The sequence below is a fragment of the Dermacentor silvarum genome, chromosome 3 (assembly GCF_013339745.2).
Source record: "Dermacentor silvarum isolate Dsil-2018 chromosome 3, BIME_Dsil_1.4, whole genome shotgun sequence".
Classification (NCBI taxonomy): Eukaryota; Metazoa; Arthropoda; class Arachnida; order Ixodida; family Ixodidae; genus Dermacentor; species Dermacentor silvarum.
This window is the reverse complement of record NC_051156.1, coordinates 213,960,660-213,984,859: the sequence shown is the minus strand read 5'-3', so window position 1 is coordinate 213,984,859 and position 24,200 is coordinate 213,960,660. Positions and strand designations below refer to the sequence as shown.

Sequence of the window (24,200 nt, the reverse complement as noted above, 5' to 3'; positions counted from 1 at the left end):
TGGGCCTATAGTTAACGTTTTATCAGAAAAATTAACTTCATTGTGTTTTAAATGAGCCAAATACTGAACTTAGCAATACTTCGAGAACATTTCCTGCGCTACAACGTCTCAAATAGAATAAAATAATTTGAAATCCATGTCGTCACACTTGCATAACGGCGATGATGTTTCGGCACGATATTAAAAAAAAAATGGAAGTTTGGCCTTCGTTTTCTCCTTCTGATATTCAGCCTCTTACCCCGAAATTAATGAAAATTGATGAGAGCATTTTAAAGAATACTCGACTGAACGATGAGACTTATAAGGCTTTCGCCTCAATAATGCGAGAGAACTGACACGTGACGCATGCGCCAGAAGTTTCACAGAGCGAATTTGGCACGAGAAAAGCACACGTGCAATCATGGCCGACCGTCGTTAGAGAATTTGGGCTGCTGTGCTGTAACGGTAACGCATTTTGCTTATAGGCGGACTTCACCCGCTTTGTAGGCATACCTAACAGAAGACTCGAGGTGTGTTGAGCGTACGCGAGTGCGTCACAGTAGGCATACGAAATCGCAAGTTTGTAACATATACGAGGTATAGAAACGAATTGAATTGCATTCTGGGGTTTTACGAGTCAAAAACCACGATTTGATTATGAGGCACGCCGTAGTGGGGGACTTCGGATTAACTTTGATCACCAGGGGATCTTTAACGTGCCCCCAAATGCACGGGACACGGACGTATTTGCATTTCGCCCCCCTTCGAAATACCGGCCGCCACGGCTGGTATTTTATCTTGCGAATCCGTACTTAGCAGCACAACACCGTAGCTGCAGAGCCACCGCGGCGGGTGATAGAAAGGGCACTTTGATAATTGAGAGTGTGCATTGTGCAAAGTCGCCCGTGATGCGCGCGCACGGACGCTATACATCGAGACGTCAAATCATCGCATACTTAGAGAGTTCTGGTCTAGTTTGGGAGGAAACTTCAAGACGCCGCCTTGCGTACATTCCTTTTTACAAATTATGAAGCTGCCGTTGTCATAACCTCTGATAATGTGAAAAGTCATTAATCTTGATTACAGTACAGTCGCAGCTGTGAAACGTGCAAAAAATTGCAGAAGGTTTGTAATTGTTCAAGGAATATTATTTCAAATAAACGTGTTTAAAAAAATGATAATCCAAGAGACAAATGCCAACACCTCCTGAGAGCAATGCAGATGCTATGAGCACGCGTTATGAACAAAAGATTTTCATGGTCCCAAACGACGGAGAAAATGCGGCGATACGCATGCCTCTCGGCCGCCATTGCAGATGACCGCTCATTAGCATAATTCGCGCGGCTCGTCGCACCACAAATTATGGCGGAAAATCTCTGCAATGGCGGTCCAGCGCAACGTCGCGCAACGTTAAATTGACTTTTAAGAAACGGCCCTTCCTGTGACGCTCCTCACGGCATATTCCTTCAGCCAATCAGTTGGCTGACATGGCGGCTATCTTGGACCGCCACCACATATTCGCGAAATTGCAGATGCATTGCACGGACGTTTACAAGCTACCGATCACTTTCTATATGACGAGCTAAAGTCGAAATATAGCTGCCAAGGACCAGAAAAAAGTATTAGTTGATAAAAAGTACTAGCAGCCATACCGAATTCAAATTTCATGTACAAACCTGGGCGTATTGAACAAAGAATACTTGTTCGTTGGTCAGTCCCAGGCCCGGCAATCGCGGCTCTTGCCCGTGCTTCGCAGCCCAGCTCTTGTACGCCTGAAAACGAAATTGAAAAAAAAAAAAAAGCTAGGAATCTTGCATGTCCCTGAGCTTTCGAACTCGCACAAAAGAAAAGTTTGCCAGCCAAATGTAACCATGCATAGCGCCATGTCCTTTGCGAAATTACGTAATATACGAGTTCTACCTTGTCCATAAACGCATTCATTCTTGCTGAATGTCAAAGTTAGAAGCAGCACTGTTGGTGCCATCGAGTGGCGTTTAGTACAACCAGAGCGTAGAAAACTATTATTGCAATGATGGGCATTGCGCGACTCTGTTACTGGTGTAGGGGCATTAGCAACATCATAATCATAAAGTGTTGGTAGTTTCTCTTACTTTCTTTTTCTATTTCCTTCGACGAACAGAGCGCAAAACGCAGAAACAAAAAACGCTTTTCTGACGCCCTGTGGTTGAACAAATCACCACAAGACGTCGCTACCGGCACTGCTTCTGCCATCGACGCGTTCTGTTTTGCGCTTAAGTCGAACGTCCCCACAACGAACGCTTCTACGGCGAAATGACCTGTATAACGAAGGATTTATTATGCCCCCGCTGAATTCCTATCTTCCATATCTATTGTGAACACTTCTACAACGAAGACCTCTATACAACGAAGTTGCCTGTACAACGAAGTCACTTGTACAACGAAATATTTTGTAGGTGCCGAGCGCTTCGTTATAAAGCGTTTGACTGTATTCCGTGAATCGCAATACGTATTGCGACAAGCTAAAACCCTGTAAGCGCACACCGCACGCTAAGTCCTTAAAATTTACAATTCCAGATGTCTCAGACGCGTAATGAATATTATGGATGTTACGCTACCATGAAAGCATTGCACCTGTCTCGTGACAGCAGTGTAACCGGAACACTCCGCGCCAGCGTCATATATAAACCGAATGACATTGTAATTACGCATTTATTACAGCCGCTGATCCGGCGTCGTTCAGTGCTTGTTTTCGCATCAGAGCAAATGATAGAATGTATAACGCATTTGAGACCCTCGCATATATATGACGAGTAAACGTGCCTTCGTGACATGCAACATGAACACACATGTCACAAGGCTAAGGAGCGCCGCTGATTGCTCACTGATAGAGTAACTATGGCGACTCACGTAATAGGCTTGCTTCACGGCCGTCGAGTCACAGATGTTCTCTTCGAGCGTCGCGTTACCGTTCACCTGCGTAAACATTTGAACGTGGAGTTGAGAAAACATAAGCTGATTTGGAGGTATAAGAACTATGCAGATCCAGCGCAACCGTTAGAATTTAATTTAAGCTGTTACTCCTAAGAGAGTTCCTCTTCTGCACCGCGTTTTGCAACTTACGCGCCTGCCGGACAAGGCGGCGAGACGCGGAGATCCCCACCAAGTGACCCAGGTCCAAAGGGCCTGCGACAGGGCTGAAGATCGCGGTCTTCTGCCCCCGGAGCGGGTGCGGCCCGCGACTACGACAAAGTAGTCCCTCAGGAGCAAATAAAGTTTCTTGTCCGTCACTCCATCCGTCCGTCCGTCCATCCGTGCATCCGTCTGACCCAGGTGAGACACGCGACCGCGGATTACGCTGCCTCCGGGATCGGCCTACTCCGTTCTTCGAGAAACCGACCATGCAGACGCGCTGAACCACGGGGAAGAACGCATAGAAAGCTTCGCTTAAAAGTCCGAGGACACCTAAGTACTTCTTACGAGTTGTGAATGCGAAAGCATTAATGTCCAATTGAATACCGCTGAGCGGCCCTTCGAGTTAAGAACTCGCTTGGCGCGTTTTCATTGGGCCTTACCGAGGTGCATGTTAGAACGCAGACGAAAGCTTGCGCGGACAAGGAACGCGTGGATAACACTGGCGTCCTAGAGCGGGAGTGAGGGTGACGTGGCGTCGCGGCGATGCCCTCTCCCCTCATGCAACACATGGCACGCTACGGCGGCGGCAGCTGTTTCCTTTGGCCCGCACTGCTCCGTCAAGGCGCGCTCGCGACATGGCGTCGCAACCAATGGGAATTTAGGTGCCGTTCCGCTGCTAGAGACGACAGACGCCGTCTTTTTTAGCTCAATGGGCCATTTGACGCTTTCGCATCAATAAAATAACTATGCGCTTGATGGCGCATATTTCCAGCAGTCAGGGCATTTCGGTGTTGCTTTTGTTTCATTGCGCAATTCCCTAGAGAAGAGGGCGGTTAACCGGCTCATCTGTAGAAGTAGTACAGAAGGCTATATATATAAGCCAGTTCATTATATTAGTGCGGTTCTTTGTGTGAGCTATTCCGAAAGACAGCAGCAGCAGCAGCCGCAGTCAGCAAAGTTCAGGAGGCTTCGGAAAGTAGTACCGTGCTACTGACATAATGTATCGGGTAGTCTGCTGCCTGATTGGTTACTAGTGAGGCTTTTGACAATCCTTTTTTTTTTCGCTTTGGATTTCTTGCACCTCAGAGGCTACTGATATCATTAATGTGCTAGGGAGATATAACAGTGGTCAATCGGAAGTGGCATGTTAACAAACTTATAACACTCGTAGCAAAAAAAAAGTTATAATAATAAAGGATGTTCTGTGCAAGTTAGAAACTGTCAATACTGCAGTATTCTGTAGAACGAGACTCACGTAAAGACCGGAGTTCCAAAGAGGAAACTGTGAGAACTGTTCCACGAAGCAGTTGGCACGTTGCCGAAGATGCTCCAGCGCATCGTCAGGCCACCAGTTGGTGAAATTCCCATGCTTGTCAAATTTCTTGCCTGCGTTGAGCATTTTCTTTTACAATTTATTTCTATAACGTTATTCTCAGAAGTCAAACGATTTTAGGTTGAGAAAACAAATTGCCTGGGACAAAAAATATACTGGGTGATATTGTTTTTTTTTTATGGGGACCAGACTGATTCAAGATCACCCGTGACAAATTGCGCAATTATGTCGCAGATGGTTAATTTGAAGAAGTGGAGACAACTTGAACGACAAAGGGCAGTGTTTCCTTAGGTTACTAACAAAATATTCACTAAATAACTGTGCAGCTGTTCAGTTTAGGGCTTCTAAGTCATATCCATTTTGCAGAAATCCTGTGCTGTGCACTAAGCATAAATACGTCCTCTAATTCTGTGGCGAAATCTATTAATGTCGCAGCTAACACATACCAGCACAGCGATTAAGGCTAGGCGGATTACCTAATTAATAGGTTACCATCCCAGCACGCTCTCTGCTGTCATAGCTTTCTACGCGAAGACGTGCCAAGCTAAGTCTTTTCGCGTTTGTGAATTCCCGTCTTGAAGGACGCGAAATCTTCAAGGCAAGCTACATAGGCACATTTCAATCACCCAGAATTGTAGGGATGTTTGAGCAGCAAAAATCCCGAGTCGAATCGAATGCGAATATTCGAAGAAAAGCCGAATACAAAGTTTCTAGTCTATAACACGTGTATCAGATCAACTCTGGAATATACCGAAGCTGGTCTGATATATGCGTTCTATAGACTATAAACTTTGTATCCGGTGGCACTAACTGCGTTTGCAATTGGTAGCTGAAATCCATTACTAATAGCGGCTAGCTTGTTTAGTCAGTAATGGCACAAACTATATCTTCACCAACTGAAGTTATACCAAAGTAGCAGACAGTGTGACAACTGGATAGTAACTACAACGTCCTCAATTTTTTTTAGAAGCGTATACGTTAACACTTCTGGTGTCCCTGGTGTAAAGAGGTCGTTACTATGGGCAGGTTATAAAAGAAATGATGCAGAAATCAAGCTTTGTACTCACCGAAACCGGCAAAGCCGTGGGTAATCTCGTGTCCAATGACGACGCCTATGGTGCCAAAGTTCAGGTACCTACAAAGTGATAGGAGACTGTAATGAGACAATTATGCACTACAATCTCGTGGGTCCAAGAAAGTTTCTTCTATTGAAACAGTTGAAAGAACGGTATTTCTGCCTTCTTGCAGTTTTCAAATTTTGACGAGCCCGTTGCTGTCGTTGACAGCAACTCTCCATGAATCCATTCCCTTCGCTTTTTTCCTCGCAGTGTCGGCCCAACACGTGACCTCTGAGACTCGGTGTACCGGCCTAGAACGTTGGGGTGGCGGTAGTTTTTATGCGATGCACACTTGTCCAGCTGCTCTGCCGTAGCTCTACTTGCAGAGCGGGTAGGCTATAACCTGCCGCACGCTCTTACGTGACTATGTTGGGCCGATTCGTTTGGCATCTATCGTGTTGCAGAATGATGCTCCCTCCCAGTTCGTTCTTCCCTCCGTGATTTCAGGTGCTACTTCATGTAATCAATGTTTCCCGAGTCGAGACTCTCGTTATACAATAAGCGAGAACTGAGAATGGGAGTAGGCTAGGTACTCGGTTATTATAGTAGTTATTCTCTGTCATTACAGTGAGCGGGTCTAATAATAAATGAAAAGTACAGCAATGGTGCTATATTGTTGACACCGTCAGATTCCGCCACCTTGTCAGTTCTGATTGGCCAGCAAAGTGGCTACGCCCTCTCTCATTGGCTCAAAACGCTATGTATGGCGGCATTTGACAGTAGTCGGAATCCAGAGCTCATGATCGCCAGAAGTTCGCTACAACTGCGCTAGAACTTTGTGATAACTAATACGTAAGGGTCATCAGGGTTAACCGTGACGATCATTACGAATCGTTAAAGCCCAAACCGCATGAGAGCGATTTCGTGCGCGACGGCGACGAGCGATGGCTTCGAGCGACGAAACGGGCCGTCGCGCGAACAGTTCGCTCGTTCTTGTCGCTCGATCGCTCGGTTTTTGGAAATCTAGAAGTCATCGCTCGTCGCCCGGAAGTGCTATGAGCGACTAGCCAATAGCGCGAATCCGGAACAGGATGTACATCAGTCAAGTACTACCGATTGTCGCACGGAACGAGCAGACGACTAAATTTTGATACGTGAAAGGATAAGAACCTAGCGCAAGACATCTAGAAATATGTATGCTGCTCTTTACAGTAAAGCACATCAACTTAAATGAGTAAAGCACGCGTCACGCCAGTTTCGGCGCGTATTTGTTGCCCTCATACCGGCAACACCGGGGAGACGTCGCTCAAAGTCGTCGCTCGCGTGCGGTACGACTTGTAGGCGACGAGCGAACGCGACAGCCATCTCCGTCGCTTGTCGCTGTCGCGCGCAAGATCGCTTGCATGTGGTTTATACTTTTAATCGCTACGAACTGTCGACTTGGGAATACCAGAGAAAAAAATTGAGACGCAAGTACGAAGGAAAGAAAAGACACACCAACGCTGGGGATCAGGGGATTCTTCTTTCCTTCGTGCTGCGTCTCATTTTTTTTTCGCTGGCTTTCTCAAGTTACAGCTAGTATCGATCTGGACCAGCAAGCAGCACTGCTACTAACTGCCAATGGCGATGTTGGGCACGTTACTGGCGAAGGCGGTCGGCAGCCAATGGCAAACAACGCCTATGAGCGAAGTTGCCAATTTGGTCCCAGAATAGCACACTGCGACTAAATGCGAAGGAATCTCACTCACTGTGGCCTGTCGAGAATGAGCATGGGGGAACGCAAGATCCCAGCTGGGTAAACTGCAATGATGGAGGTGCGGAGATGAGTAGCGGGAAGAAGGCAAATATAATTAGCACTGTAGTAAATTTGACAAAAATGTGAAACACGAGAGTTAAACTTCATACTAGGATTCATTGATCAAAACGAGTCGCATTGGCTACAAATTTTTCTTTAAGTTGAAGTTCAAGTTATAGCCTGCAGAGGTATCTTTTTTTTTAAATACTTGAAGTTTGAAGTTACCGTACTTATGCCACGTGAAATATTTCAGCAGAAGAAAATCACTGGGTGTTTGCATCCAAATTACTAGTTAACCATTAGTTTAATCGTTTTTACTTTACTAATTGCAGCAATTCGCATCGAGCGCAGTCCTTTTCTACTATCAAGTCCCACTAAATAGAAGAAGGTGACAAAGTAGGACAGTGTACTCACTAGCGTAGTTGCCTCGGATGTCATAGAACGCGTTTACGATCAGGGGATTTGTCGCCCACTCCCTGTCACAGTGAAAAAGAAAAGTACCAGTGAATACATATAGCCGTAGCGAAGATTCCCGCGAATACAAATCATCAAGCTAGTTATGAGCTCAAAATTTTCTATACCATATTTTATTTTGTTCGAATATACAGGTTTTTTCATTCGCCTGCGAGCTGTTTCGTCTTTTCACGAGGACTTCTAGAAGAGGCGCAAACTACCTGCATGAGAAATTGCAATGGCCAGGTACAAGGCTAAAAATACATTTACCAATTTACTTTATAAGTTATTCTCTCCAGGACACTGAAGCCGAGAAGTAGTGAAGTCATGTCTGCTTAGTAGAAATCCCAAGATGTAACCACTTAACAGATATCCGTACTGACGAAAACCTACTTAATATGCACTGGTTTCGCAGTTCATAGTATCCCCAACTTTTAGGGGTAGGCTTTCAGGAAACTATTATTTGGAATACCAATGTACTTCGCAGCCCAGCTTGAGGTCCGATATCTCGGAAGTGGTGCTAGCTTTACTAAGTGACTTCACTGCTGCACAGCTTCACCATCTCAATTTCAACATGCGGTCTAAATTTAATTAGTGGCCTGGACATTGTGATTTATAATGAGGCTAAGTCCCGCCACTTGCAGAAATTCACCTGCGAAGGAGGAACAGCGCTATCTCCCACACAACATTTTTTTTTTAAGATCTCTGCAAACCGAGGGAGGGGGGGGGGGGCGAGCACGGCAAGTTTCGCAGCGTAAATATCCTAAGGCACAAAATTCTTGGACACGCGGACACAAAGAAACCTTTGATAACAGAGTGAGATTGAGAGAACGACCCGCAACTTACTTTTCCTTATCGACAGGCTTCGTAATCTTGGAGAAATCTCTGGCAAACTCAAAGCGTCGCACCTTGAGAATGTTCACGAGAAAGTGATCGTCGTCTATTTCAAGCTGTGAAAGGAAACAAAAACAACAGAGAATTACCTTCAAACACTTTTGTGCGATGGGGTGCATACTGTCAATTCATTGAAGAGGGGTAGACGTACAGTCGACCCCATAGCAGCACACAAAGCCAAGCCAGTGTACGCCCATCTTTGGGCCCCACTGACCTTACATTGGGCAAAGGTTGGCCCGACAACGGCCCTTCATGCCGTTCGGGGGAAAGTTTCCGAAGCACGAAACTTCCAGTAAGCCCGGGAAGCTACGGAGAGACAGGGTCTCTCTGCTGCCCCCGGCGCGGCCTAGACCCAGGCCATCAATTTGCAAGATATTTATTAAAGTTGACTCACACACACACACGAAACTTGCGAGGAAAAAAAATGTTTTCTCGCGAATTCACCTTTCAGCGTAAAATTGAGCCAGACGCAATGTGGCGCTATTCCTGCTGGAAGGTATATATGCACTGCTCGTTTTCGGTTCGATTCGAAAGTGGATGCACCGGCTTCAACGAAACTTCGTTTCCTTGCTTTCTTTCTTTTTTTTTTCTCGGAGACTGCTCCGAATACTTTTGAAGTTGACCACAAGTGCTGAAGCACTTTTCTAGCTGACTATATATATATGCGTATACGAACGTTGAAATGCTCTCCGGTAGATGTTCTTAACAATGCTGTTGAGTACGACGTATTTCAGCGCATCTATTGCTTGGACACAAACAAGGCTGCACACTTTTACCGAAGCAGCATATTTATGGCAAACACGACCAACCTTCCAACTTTTCTTCATTAAAAAAATTGAAAGCAAACTAAAACGATGCTCACGTCATGATATTCTTTGTCCAGTTCAACTGGATCCAAGATGAATTTCGGGAAGCCCACTTTTTGTCCCATAGCGGCCACCTGCGCGCAAAAAGCGTGGTAAGATTCCTGAACTGATAGAAGAAAAAAAGGACACTTTTCTTTCTCTTTGTGATGTTTGTATATATGTTCACATGATTAATAATAATAATAATAATAATAATAATAATAATAATAATAATAATAATAATAATAATAATAATAATAATAATAATAATAATAATAATAATAATAATTGTGAGATTGACGTTGACACCGCGCTCTGCAGTTATCGTAGACATAAAGAGTGACTATAATGCGACATCATTATGGCGTCCTACCATTATATGATTGTCCATCGATATCCACATGGACTTGCTCCCCTTCCGATGGTCATCTGTGAACTATTACGGCCTTATAATTAACTGATGCTAGCTGCCCACCAACACGTACCTTACGACCATCATCTACCGGCACTGCCTATACGTACTCCTCACGTCGTCCTAGGGATTTACTCATTCTGACAACTTATGATGAATCATTTACACGTGTCTCTACCACAGTGTTTATTACGAAAATAGTTGCTGGGGCGTGTGACACCACCTAAGACTGGTAACGGTCCTGTGTAATGCTATCGCATTAAAAAAAACGCTATCGCAAAAGCACTTACCTTCTCGCGACAGAGTTCCTTAGTCTTCTCGTCGAGGAAATTCTGTCTCGGAAAGGTCTCCACGTAGGCATTCTTGATCTCGTCAATCAGCAACCCTACCTGCGCAGAGAGTGTTTAAAATGGCCTCGGTAAACACTTTCAAAAATTTGAAGGACGCTTAAGCTTCACCTTTAAGAGTGGAACGCGATAGCACTCAAAGTTCCCTGACTGCTTCTCACGCTTCCCGGCAACTGCAGCTTATGTAACCGTCATGATTACCTGGAAACGCTTTCTGGTTCTTTTTTTTTCCCGAACGGCGGGCGCCGCTGCTGCCGCGGATGCGCAGAGGCGAGCGCCATCTGGGTGGTGTCGCAAGGAACCGAGCGGGGCGCGCCGCTCCCACTAAGACAGACCTCAAACGGAAGCTGGAAAAAGGGTTTGTGTTTGAGTTTCCGCGTAACAGAATTATGTTTTCTCGTATAATCTAATTACATTCCGAGCTATCACGTCTGTAGGTTGTGTATCAGTCGTACTTAACGAATTTTCTGACGCATTTTAGTTTGAGAAATTCAAATAGTTCAGTAACGCCTACGCGCCACGCGGAAGACCTGCCTGGTTCGGGATGATTTTTTTCTAACGGACAACGTCGCCGACGCCGACACCGGATTTTTTGCAACACGGAGCCCTTAGCGCTATCGCGTTAAAAAGTTGTACAATGTATGGAGCTCCGTATTTAACAAATCTGCCTGCGCATGAACCTTCGGGAGAGATGGCCTTATGTCGCCGTATAGTATTTCAACAGTGAATTTCAAGCTATGGCGACCGGACCGGTTTGCCGGGAAAAGACGGTTTACGCATGAATGCGAAGGCTGTGATTGGTCGTCGCACCTGATTGTCGGTGGCCGAGGAGGCGAAGTCCTGTCGCACGAAGAGCGCCGCCAGAGGCATGCTGAAGCTGTCGCTGAGCAGACGCACGCACTCTTTCCAGCGCGACAGGTAGGTGCGCTCCTCGTGGGGGCGCGGCACTCGCCGCCGGAAGTCCAGGTACAGTCGCCGGAAGTGCACGTCCAGGTACGGCATGTACGCCATCACGAACCGCCACGACAGGTAGTTGGCCAGCGTCCTGCACGGCGCGACGCTCCGGGATTAGTTTCAACTTGAGTTTATTTCATGTAAATACAAAGTTTGGTGCGTATATGCAGCATGCTATAATGAAAGTGGTCCCGAAGAGGCACAGTGCAGAGGCACTCTCGCGAATAAATACAATTCATAAGCACAAGATCTGTACAAAAAATTGCTCCATCTCCCGCTAAAGGGAACCATGTGTGGATGCGAAGCAGCAGGGAGATGGTTAGCTTGACCGGGAGATGGTTTCGCGGCAGCGGCCCGAGCGCATCGCGGCGCTGCACAGGAGAGAGAATGAGGCGCGCGCGCTCCGTCATTTTCATACCGCGGAACTACCGTGGTGCCCCCAGCGGAGTATGCAGCTGTCGCACCACCTGTCGGGCGCGCCGCTTCGGATTCCTAGAGGAGAGAAAGGGGGAGCGTAGGAGAGGAGAGAGAGGGGGAGGGGACGCGCATGCGCTGTGGGGGTGTGGGACGGACAAAGCCCCCGCCATAAGCTGCTTCGCATCTAAAAAAGAAGCAACGGGAAGCAGGAAGAGGGAGTTAGAAAGGGAATTTAAAATCTAATATAAACGTTACAAGACTCGTGCAAAAATAACGAACAATATTAAGGTTAGTAAAAAATATGCGGATCCCAGGCGCTGTTGGAATTTGTTTAAGCGAAATCTTTATTGGTGTTTGCGACGAAAGCGGTTGGTGTTTAGTGACCAATCCCAAGTGTAGAGCATACGAGCAAGTTGGACACATTTTTGCCAGGAACCACTTCGTTCAGCATACACTTGTGGCACTGCATCATGGCTACGATCATGACTACGAAGAAAGCACGATGACTTTACCACGACGACGCAATCACGACATTGTAATCACTGTGACAAAATGACGACGCTAGAACGCCCGCAATGGCTTGACGGCAACTGCTTGACGGCACTGGAATCGTGCACTATACGACAAAATGACGGCGACACAACGACCATGACTTCGTGACGATGACACAATTACGGCGATGGAATGAAGACGACGGTATGACGACAATAGGAAGACCTTCCCAAAAAGACAAAACCTATAGGCGGATAATTAAGTGTGTTTATATACCGTCTGTAGTAGAGCACTGCACGGGCCGATTTTTTCAGCCCGAGCCCAGCCCGGGCCCGTTTTCACGTTGGGTGGCCCGCCCGAGCCCGATCAAAACTTTTATGACGAGACTCGGGCCCGGCCCGGGCCCGGAAATAATCTACGTTACCCACCCGGCCCGCCACCCCTTTACCTTAGGCCCGAGCCCGGCCCGAGCCCGGCTCGAAACTGGCCCGAGCCCGGCCCGAGACCGAAAAATACATGTTTTTCAGAGTTGAGACGCCCTAGAATAACTCGCTGCACGTTACATATGCACACCACCAGAAAGCCCGAGCCCGGCCCGGGCCCACGTCAAAAAACCTGAGCCCGGCCCGGGCCCGGGTCAAAAAGCACACGCCGTGCCCGAGCCCGGCCCGAGCACGGCCCGAGCCCGTGAAAAAAACTGCTCTACCCGGCCCGGCCCGGGCTTTCGGGTAAGCCCGATCCCGTGCAGTGCTCTAGTCTGTAGCACTCAATATTCAGAGCACGTACTTCTAGACTGCCGCCTACAGCATAGTTGCAACCAATTCGAAGTCCACAAGCCGTGAAGCTAGGGAAAGTCAAATAACTGCCATCTTTTTATTGAAATCTATAGAAATAACCACGAAAAGGAAAGTGGACGAATAGACAAACTGTCGCTGGTGGAGAGCTAAACCCCATCTTTCATTGCAATTCATTTGAAGTTAGCTTTATTGGTAAACAATTGTTACCAGTGATGTACACATGGATGAACGCGATGCTTGGCAGAGCGACGAAGATGACGATGAAGACGCTTGCACGTGGGCCGGATCAGACATGTACCCTTTCCCCAGCCTTCATTCTTTGTATATATTCTCTAAATATACCCTTCGCCTACATCTCGCCTCCGTCACACTTTAGTGGAGGTGCGGGGTACGTCACGCCTCGCAACGGAACTCCGCAGCGGCCGTCGTTTCGGACATGTCTGCAATGGAGGAAGACACGGCGCCTACATCAGCGCCCGCCACTTCAACGGTAATGCTTGTGCAGCCCCGAGATCCTGGCCCGTTCTGCGGTTCCGGTGAAGCAGACGTTGAAGACTGACTAGCGAAGTACGAACGCTGGAGTGCTAACAACCGATGGGACCCTACCCTGATGTTGTTCATGCTTTCCGGCTTAAGCCATATTGCCCTTCTAGCTCCCCGCCTTCACAGCAACCGCCAGGACGGCGCTTCCGCCGCCGCAGAGTGATATTACGGAGAACGCGGTAAATATATTCGATAAATATATCCTTTGCCTCCATCTCGCCTCCGTCACAATACTAAAATTAGCACACATGAATATCGAGGAAGAAGACCCAAGTTAAAAACTGCATGCGGAACCAACAGGCGTGCATGTTAGCATAAGCGAGAACTAAAGCGAAACTATACAGCAGTGTCTTCGCCAAAACATGGCCTTCAGACCCGGAGGAAACGAACACTTTTTGTTCTTACGTTCTTTCTTTGATACTGCGAGGAATCTCACCGAGGACTGGTCTTGTTGAGCAGGTCGAAAAGCCGGCGCATGTAGTTGCTGTCGTTCTCGATGGTCAGGTTGATGCTGGACTCATCGGTCTGTTGTAGTCCCGCGTAGTCCATGACGCTTCGCAGGAGATAGGTCCAGTTCAACTGCGGATAAAAAAAATGACAACGCCGCGGGGCACGGCTTACGTGAGACGCTGCACGTTGATTCGGGCGGAACATTTGTACGCGTAGTACGTCACAAGGGAACAGGAATTTTAAGTTTAAACGCAAGAAGAACTGCGAGACGGAACTCGAAAAGTACGATATGGTCGGAGCATGTTTTTTTGCACGATGCGCGATGATCTCATGACATAAGGTCGAGTGCATGTCCATGCTGGAGCGAGAGAAAGGCAAAGAAAAGACAGGGAGGTCAACCAGAGATTATCTCCGGTTGGCTACCCTGCACCGGGGGAAGGGGAATGGAATGCGATAGATGACAGAAAAAGAATACGAAAATCGAAGTGCGTGTACAGCCTCCAATCTACCCTTACAAAACTTCAAAAAAATTCTGTTATACATCCTGTTGGGTTTTTACTGAGTTATGTTTTCCTCAGTATACTCTCTGTTGATACACAATTTAATATGATGGACGATTTTTTCCAAGGTTACAGTGTTGACAGTGGTACTAAACCTTTTATAGATGGAGAAAGAGTGTTTTCTCAATAAGAAAACTTTCATCGTGCGAGAAAGTCTCGAGTACTCGTCACTCTAGTTTCATTATACGTAGAGGATATGCGAGCTGACACTTGCATTCTCATAAAGAAATTATAATAAAATGTCAGCAGCGCGACATCGCTGCAAGCGCAGAAACGCCTGCTCGCATTTGTCTGCCGACTGTTGAGAAAATTGAGCACAAGCACAGCGAAGAATCTCTTCCAACGACAAATACGCTGTTGCGGATACGTCTGCACACATCCTGTTTAATGTGTTTTGTTACCAAAAGCGTTTTTCCGCACGTAACTTGCAAATTCATTGTTTATTAGTACCTCTGTAGTATCTCTCTAGTACACGGAAATGTAAAACTCGTTGAAAATGGCTGTTAAGCGCATAATTGCAAAGTTATGAAGCTGGAAGACAGGGAGAATCGCTTGTCAAAATATTTGAAAGCAGGGGTACGTCTTTGTTTGATTATTATTTTATTATTTAATATATACTGCAGTCCAAGGACCAAGCAGGAAGGCGTAAAAGAAAATACAGAATAAAACAGTGCAAAACGAGTTCATAGACGGTAGGTCACTCGTATATCACCTTCAGAAAGCATCGATGGGGGTAAGGCAGTGGAAGCGGATGGGAAGGATAGACTGGCAGATACGTCGTGCAACAGTGAATTGTTGCAAACTCGGTCACCTGTGGAGAACATTGAACATGTTTCTAGAAATTGATTTCTTCATGAATTAGCAAGAACTGCTTTGTCATCCTTGCTCATCCGCGTTGAACGGTCTTGATGATCGCTCCTTTTACTGTAGGAAGACTGCTTTGACATTGGAATGATTCGCAAACCATAACTAGAGCTTTAAAAGCTTTAACAGGTTTGTTAATGAGCAATGGCATATTGCCTGATTATTGCTCCCTGTGTATTCTTCCTCGTTTTTCATATACTGTTCTTATTTGCTTATTTTCTTTCTTTATTTCTTCATTCATGTGACTTTTCTCTATCATTGTCAGGAGTTGTCTGTGTCTGTCTTCATTGAACAACTGTCCCAACATTCCCTTATGTTTGTGATTCTTTCATTTCTTTTGTATATTCCTTCATTTTCTTCAACTGCTTGTTGTTCTTTGCCTTTACGTTTATGTGTAACATAATGTAGCAATTGTCTTCTCGCGTCCACTACACTGGCCATCGATTCAAGCACATCGACTCTAAATGTTCGTCATTGCGTGGTCGTGGGTGTGTCTTCTTATTGCATTTATTCTTTCATGTTTTTTGATGTTGTTTTTTTTTTTCTGGTCAACCGCAAGTGCTGGAAAAGCCAGCGACGAAAGTACCCACAATTTCCCATATCATTGATTGAGTCAAATCAAACCAATAGCGCCCTTCCTATCAAGGTTATTTTGACGCCGCATAGTTCTCGTCTCGTTGGCAGAATTCCCGTCGCTTCAGTAGCGCATCGCGCTGGAAGCTACTTCGCCCAAAACTCATCAATCGGTAATACGCACGTGGGCCTCGGGGCCCCGTCCTCAATCGATTGATCGCTTTCTTAAACAATTACTCAAAAAAAGCGGCGTCTTCTAGCTCACTTTGTTGCCAATAAAGCGACACATTATCGATAGCCCTTACACCCTGAACGCCATCGCACGTGAGCACTATATATAATGTCACTTCCGCGTCAATTTGTCATTTGGCGCGACGAGCAACTTGACGAGCCTTGGTGCGTTCGTGGCACGCCTGTCTGAGAGAACGGCGCGCCAAAACCCACCCGAGCGAGTGCTCTTAGTGATTAACTGCCCTCATTTTGGTTGGCCTGCTACAGACCCGCCTAAATGCCTTCGCACATGATCACCGATCAAGCGGTATAGTTGGATGTGTGGCCAGATGACACCAAAATGGCCTCATCCTGGCGAACTTGAAAAAAAAAAAGAAAAAAAAAAGCGGACCAGGCTAAACGACAATCGATGCCGCCCAGCTGCTGCTTTTTATAGAATACGGAAAGCGTTCAACTAGCAATAATCGCTCTGTTTTCCCTCTGCTTCTTTCTTTCTTCTTTCTCTCTTACTCTTTCCCAGATGCTTAGCGCTTGGAGTAACGAACTTTAGTAAACGAACGCCTTGCTTGCTTTCAAGAACAACATTTCTTTACAGGCTGAATTGGCGGACCGCTGCTCAATATGCTAAAATTTATTATTTTGTGTTGTACGTGCGTGCTTTTTGGCGTAGCGTGCGCGCCGCATATACCATTTTGCATACGAAGTAAGAAATACGTAAAATACCTATACCGGTGCCACACGGGTGCTTTCGATCGCGATGGAGTCCGGTAGGGATCGAATTTTTGCATCACTGTTGACGATGATCGCTGCTACACTGTCCAACAATTGGATCGAGTTGAGTGATGCTCCAGCGCCCCACGTGTCGTTAAGTGGGTCCAAAGCACACGTCTGCCTACGATCGATGCACGAATTGCGATTGACTGGATCCGGACCGAGCAATGTCGCGATCGAAAGTGCCCGTGTAGCAGAATTCCATCAGAATCGAGGTGAATCCGGATTAGGGTTTGATGGCGATCGAAAGTGCCCTTGTCACACGGTATTATTAAAAGCAGCGTATACGCAAGACTTCATGTATACAGGCAGAAAGACTGGAATGAAACTAGGAGATTCAGAATGTTATATTAAGCATATAATTGCATCAAAATTTCAATGCGACATCTTGGCGTACAGTTGGTCGCTAAAGATGCCGCTGCCGAGAAACTCGGCAAATGCGAACAAATCAGGACAATGTAAAGACATACGGGCGAATGTGCGAAGAGAGATGCGCAATTTACCTCGTTATCTTTTTCATTTTTTTTTCGCCCTCTGCGCGTTTTATTCAGGCTTGCCTGCACATACTGCAAGCAGTGTGAGCAGGATGCAAGCCGATTATCGAGGCGTTTCTTCTGCTTTTTTTTAAAATTTATTTTTCATATCATTTCACGTTGTACCTTGTCTTGCGCATTCCCTTCCGACCCCCCTATACCGCCCCCCCCCTCTTTTCTTTTTCAATTTTACCTCAAATCCCTGGAAGAGATTAGAATATTTAATCAGACGGCTTCTCGTAGATTTAGCATCACCATCAACGCATGAATTTTTCTCCATACGCGATGAACCCCAGATAACGGATATAAACAAAAAGAAACGTCAGGAAGAAATAAACGCGATAGAGTAGAAAACGCAGAGGAGGACATAACTCAGAGGACGGTGCACAGCCAGTGCGCTTCGCTAGCGCGGCCCGGGACTTATTTATAGCCTGTCAGCGCGCCTGTTAAAGTGTCGCGGCGAAGGCGAGCGCGCCACCGTGAGGGACTGCCCCCCTGTGTGTGTGTACCGCGCCGCCGCGTGCTTCACCGCTCCTGTTTGCACCCTCTGGCACGAGACCACCGCTTAACACAGGACACACCCGGGCGCGCACCCCTAATTATATCACCGCTACGGCTGCTGCGTCTCGGACGCTCGCTCGGTCTTGTCCCCTAAGTGTTTCTGAGTAGCGAACAAAGGGTTGCGCATCAAATTCCGATACCGTCGAACCCGGATATATCGAATCTGAAGGGGATCACAAAAAAGAAGTTCGATATATGGTTAATACGATATGTAAAATAAAAATCTATACAGAAATTTTAGAGCGGGTTTTACAGCTGTTCCATATATATAACAGTTAGTTATACGTGGGTTCGTTATATCCGGGCTCGGCTGTACTATGCGGCGAGTCCTATGTCGTTCACGCGGGAAGGTGTTTAGTTAAAACATTCTCTTGAGTTGCGGGTTTTTCGGATCGTGACGGTACCCTGGATGTGATTTCTGGATCTGATTTGCGCCCGACTGAGGTGCTTATAGCCCGGGTGTTTATAGCCATAATAAAGCCCAGGTTTATATATAGTCAGGGTGCTTATGGCCATTTCTGCAGGATACGGGGCTCAAGGATGCTCCGTAGGTTACTTGTGTAGTAGTAATAAACACTGCTCGAACGACGTATGTCTCTCTAGAGCCAACGTTTCGACAAGGTGACTTGCCTATGTCAAGTCCTCTTATCAAAACGGCTCTTAGCATCCCTTGTTCGACCGATGCTTACAATACAATACAAATTTATTTTGACGAGAAATACAGAGTTGTCAGGGGGGTTGACGTAAAGGCAAACAAGTGCCTTACAAAGCGTCAAAACACCTCTCTCCAGGTGACGCAATACTCAGCTTATCAAATAAGGGAAAATAAACGGAGAAAAGTAACTACTGGATTATTGTTAAGGAAGTCCGAAATCTGGTAGGTCAATTTCTGTGTTCCACAATTTGTGCGTATTTTCTCTTTAAGATAATTTTGGTGCCGCAAGTCATAGCTGTCTTCTCCGCCCTCCAAATAATAATAATAATAATAATAATAATAATAATAATAATAAATACTAATAATAATAATAATAATAATAATAATAATAATAATAATAATATAATAATAATAATAATAATAATAATAATAACAATAACAATAATAGCCTTTATTGCGAGTTCTTGGTACATGAATTTTTTGTGAGGTCTGCCGAAGCCTTCCAAGGGCTTGTGTGCAGAGACCTGACAGTCCGCGGCAAAATCACTTTAACAGGTTCTCGAACATGACTAATGCTCCAAAATATAAACTAAAGCTCTTCCCCATTTTTAATAACATTTACAAACAAAATACCAAGAAAGCGCTAAACAGAGTGAAAAAAGGTGCTATATTGCATTGTCAAACAAAACACATCACACTATAACATGAATAGACACTCTATTTGCACATGTTCTAAAGAAAAACAGCGAGATAACATTGGTTTAAAGTCTAAACCAATCATAATACTCACACAGACACAAATAAAGGTTAGCTTCATACGAGTATATATTTTTTTTTATGTCCCCTTTTTTAAGGCGTTCTTTAAGCCGGATAAACTTCGTTGCTCCAGTACTGAAGTGGGGAGTTCATTAAACAAATTCGGAATATAATACTTTCGTTGCCCTTTACCATAATAGTTCTTGTCCGAGGAACAACATATCTGGAGGGATTGCGTAGATTCATGTGTTTTTTAGCAGGTACGCGAAAATTTTCATTCCAGAAATATCGCGGCACAACAACAGAAAGGAACACTGAATCAAAGTTCGGCATTTCCAGGGACCTGAACAAGTTAGCCGTATCAATGTTTGTGTTGTAGGCTACACTTTTTAGAATATTTGTAATAGCTGTTTACCTTGGATTTCCAAAAGCTACTGCAATTAAAGAAACAACAGATACCATATCTTATATGTGAATAGGCTAGCGCATGAACGATCATTTTCTTTATTTTAATAGGAGCATAGCTTCGGACGCGGTAAAGTAAGCACGCAGCTCGTCGAAGTTTTGCACAAATGGAAGCCATATGAACGTTCCATGATAAAGCATTATCAAAGTGAACTCCTAAATATTTAATACTATCAACATATTCAATCGGCGTACAGTCACAATTCAAACAATCGAGCCATGCAAAATGACAGGCAACGTGGCATCATAACTTTTAAGGGATTTCTAAAACAGACTAATTGCGTTTTTCGCGAGTTAACTCTTATTTGATTACTTTACACCAGTCTATGACATTAATTGCGTCGATTTGAAGCAGATCAACAGCCTTTTCATATTCCATGTGTCTTGAGACGAGCAAAGTGTCGTCCGCGTATTGAAAATAGTGCTTGTCCCAATTACCTGTCCCAAGTCACACACGTATAAGTTAAATAAAAGTGGTGACAGCACTGAACCCTGTGGCACTCCTGCTGTGAGGTACCGCAGTGTGCTGTGTACATCATGCAAACAACAATTTGAGAGCGATTCAGAAGATAACTATTAAAAAAATCTAAAAATGTCCCCGAAAAGCCATAGTTGTAAAGTTTACTGCATAGAATACGGTGGTTAACTGAGTCAAATGCTTTTGATATATCCAAGAAGAGTCCACAAGCCACCTGGTTTTGTTCAAATGTTTCGTGTAAAATATCTGACAAAGTTTCAAAAAGATTCTGCGTACCGCTGCCTTGTACAAAGCCGTACTGCGAGGGCGATAAAATGCTGTGCTTACGAACAAAGCTGTCCATAGCCTCAAGAACATGCCTTTCAAGCAGTTGTGCTAAGAAAGGAAGTACGGATATGGGGCGGTAGTTTTCTGGTTTGACGCATCTCCGCCCTTAAATATTGGAATAACACGTGCTCTCTTCATTGCATCGGGTACAACACACGTGTCTAGAATACTGTTCAAAATAAAAAGAATCGGCCTAGCTAGCACCCGTGATATTACGGATTATATCTTCAGCTGATATTCCATCTAAGCCTTGAGCACGGCTCCTTCGTGACCGACAAAGCAATCGACGCAAGTCATCTTCAGCATCGAAGGCAGAAGTGCTGAATCCGATACTGAACTGCTAGCTGCGATAAGGTTCGGCAGATTAAGGGGCGTTCCCGTATCGGTTACCAATGAAGAAAATGAGACATTGAAATTATTAGCCACCGCTTGCGATGGAGGACCGAAACCTTTTAGTATCGGGTCTAAGTGGGAGCTGGACTTGATTCCCCTAAGCTCATTCACTAGAGACCACATCTTTGCTGGTTTATTTCGTGAAAAGGAAAATTGACTGCTAAAGTAGCTTCTCTTGGAACAGCGCATCATTGCTGTAACTTTGTTTCGTGCGTTTCGGTAAAGACTCTTCAAAGCCTCGTCTTCTGGATGCTTTCGACATCGTTTCCAGAGTTCGTCTTTCTCCTGAATGGCTTTCAATATTCGGTTATTTACCCAATGTAAATGTGTTTTTTCGCTTATGTACCAAAAGATCTTTTGCACTCTTGTTTCAGCTCAGTAAAAGTGTCTACAAACTTTTTATACGCACTGGTCGAACCACTATGCGCTAGCAGTGTATCCCAGTCATATTGGGAGACAAGTCTGTCAAATCTAGCATAATCAAATATTTCTATATATGGACATCCTTGCTTTTGACAGTATGAGCACCCGGAGATGAGATCTGGCAGCCGATATAGTAATGATCAGCCAGCTTTTTGTTATTCGAATGGATTTAACGGTCAAAAAATCTATTGAGCGCACTAAGACGTGATCGAGGCACGAGGAAACAAGGCGACCTGAGAGCACTTCTTGTCTAGTTGCTTCATTAACGACAGATTCTATGCCATAGTCTGCTAATATGTTAAATAATCGGAAACAATCGTCTTCTCAGAGCTTAGGATATCTATGTTGATATCCCCGATAATGCACATGTTATTATAAGAAGGTAGAACGTCTAAATTTTTTTTCAGTTCATCGAGAAATGATTGCACGTGTTCTGACGGTGGACGATACGCAGCGATTAAAGAGAGCACAGTGCCAGAACATTCCAGGCGGAATGCAAGGCTTTCAGCAACCGAAATTGAAAACGACATCGGTGTAACTAACCATTTAGTCTTAATGAAGACCGCTATTCCCCCGCCTCGTCTACCTGTTCTAGTTAAAAATGCTCTTGAAAATCGGGTAGGCGGAATTGGAATAACCTATCATCTTGAGCGTTAATTTCTGTAAGAACGAGAGCATCTACTAAGCTCAAAATGTTAGTGGTGTCAACAAGGAACTGATCCCAATGTTTCCTTATACTTCTCACGTTTACATGAATAACGGAAAAAGACGGGCTATCAGTGACGTCAAAGACTGTTCCAAGTGAACAAAAATCTGGAAGGGAGTGATAGTTGACTGCCATTTTCTAAGTCATCTTATCAACGTCGTCGACCGTGGCGATACGAAGCACACGGCCTCCGTCTTCTTTTCGAGCAAAAATCTTGCCATTTTTAACCCACACATACTTATAGGAGCTTTCCTTGCCTTGGTACGAGCTTTCCAGAATAGTTCTTTGTTAGTCAGTCAAATTTTCGTTTAGGTACATCATGGGGTAAAGTTTTTTCTGTGCCAAGTCACGCAGTTTGCGACGTGCTGCCAGCCAAGTGTCCCGTAATGACGGGCCAGAGAACCTAACTAGTACCGTGGTACTTTATCTTTTCTGGCGGGCAATCGGTGGACCGCTACAACATCCCGAGGGTTGAATTCTGTCAAAGCTAGCTTCTGTGCAAGTTCTGATATGACAGCACGCAGGTCTTCCCTGAAGAAAATGGAAGTCCGTGGAGTTCCAAATTGGAAAGCCTGCTGTACTGCTCGTCCTTGTTGCGCTCAGCGCGAAATTGGGCTATTTCCTCAGACTGTTTTCTTACACATTCTGTTAATGATTCTACTTGGGTTTCAATACCTTTTACGGCTGAATCTGATTCCTTAGTCTGAGCCAGGACTGTGTCATAACCTGTTGCCAGATACTGCACAGAGCTTTGCAACTCCAGCACTGTTTCCCTCAAAGATAGCACCTCATCAATCCGGGGCTTTAGTGCAAGTAACTGGTCAACCTTTCTTTAAGGGGCAAAAGAGTAACAACCATGTCATTGATTCCCTGTAGTTGTTCTCGAGAGAGCCAACTGAGAGCTTGGGTCATCGGCTTCTGCAGATGCAGCCGAGTTGCGAAGTTGCCCTGAGCTTAATTCCCCCGTAGATGATCTACAGTGCTTGCATTTCCAACTCTCCCGTTTTAAGGATCCCATTGAAGAAAGTGCTTTCAGCAACACCCGAGCATGTTTTCCCCAAGTGAAGCCATTCTTACATTCCACACAGGACAAGAATCTGCCATCACTTGACAGCCGATTTGAACAAACCGGGCAAATCGATGACATGGCGAAGCACAAAACAGTAAAGAATTTCGCACAAGGATCACGTCAAATATCAATGATCAGCATCAATCATGGCAGCAGTCGGCGGCGGCACACAAATGAGCTCTAGGGAAGAGTAGCTCACCTGTATAAATGAAAATAGTTCTGGTAAGTTTTCCACAAGACTTTGCCGCCGACTGTGAAGCGCTTGTGCTAAGGGGGCGTCTTTTATCCTAGGACGGACGATCCCAGGCGCCAAACTCGGGTAGAATCCAGAGGCAGCAGCTACTTCAATGAATGACGTAGCCTGCCAGCAGGGACAGGTTTCGCAGATGGCCGGTTGATCCTGGGGCCGTCATTCGATCCAGTAGTCGCAGATTCCTCTTCTCAGCTGATCGGCGGCGATACAATCTTGTCCTGTTTAGATGAAAATAGTTCTCGTAAGTGTTCGACAAGACTTTGCCGCCGACTGCGAAGCGCTTGTAATAGGGGGTCTTTTAATAAAATAATAATAATATAATAATAATAATAATAATAATAATTATATAATGAAACGTAGCCTTCAGCAGGGACGATTCTAATGACACAATTTTTTGAACCAGAAGTCGCATCCTCATTCAAGCTGCGGCGGCGATACAATCTTGTGCTGTTTAGATGAAATAGTTTCGTGAGGCACACAAGACAGCGCAATGCTCTCTATGTCATTATGGCTGGATTAAAATGAACAAAGGAACTTCAAATTAATATTATGCCGGCACATTTGTGCGCTCCGCTAGTGAAGAGCCCTACTTAAAATAGTCAATGTCAAAGCAGGTTTTAAACAAGTAAAGCGCATTGAGGGCCAACTGCGATGCAAGTGAACCAGTTTTAAGGAGATACGACTCACTTGCGACAGCAA

The 24,200-nt window shown here is 45.3% G+C and overlaps 1 protein-coding gene across 1 annotated transcript in view; it reads right to left on the bottom strand.

The window, feature by feature from the left end:
- The window catches only part of LOC119446631 (neprilysin-1), a 111,556-nt gene that overhangs the window by 6,472 nt on the left and 80,884 nt on the right, over window positions 1-24,200 (bottom strand). The gene's annotated exons all lie outside the window — the stretch shown is intronic.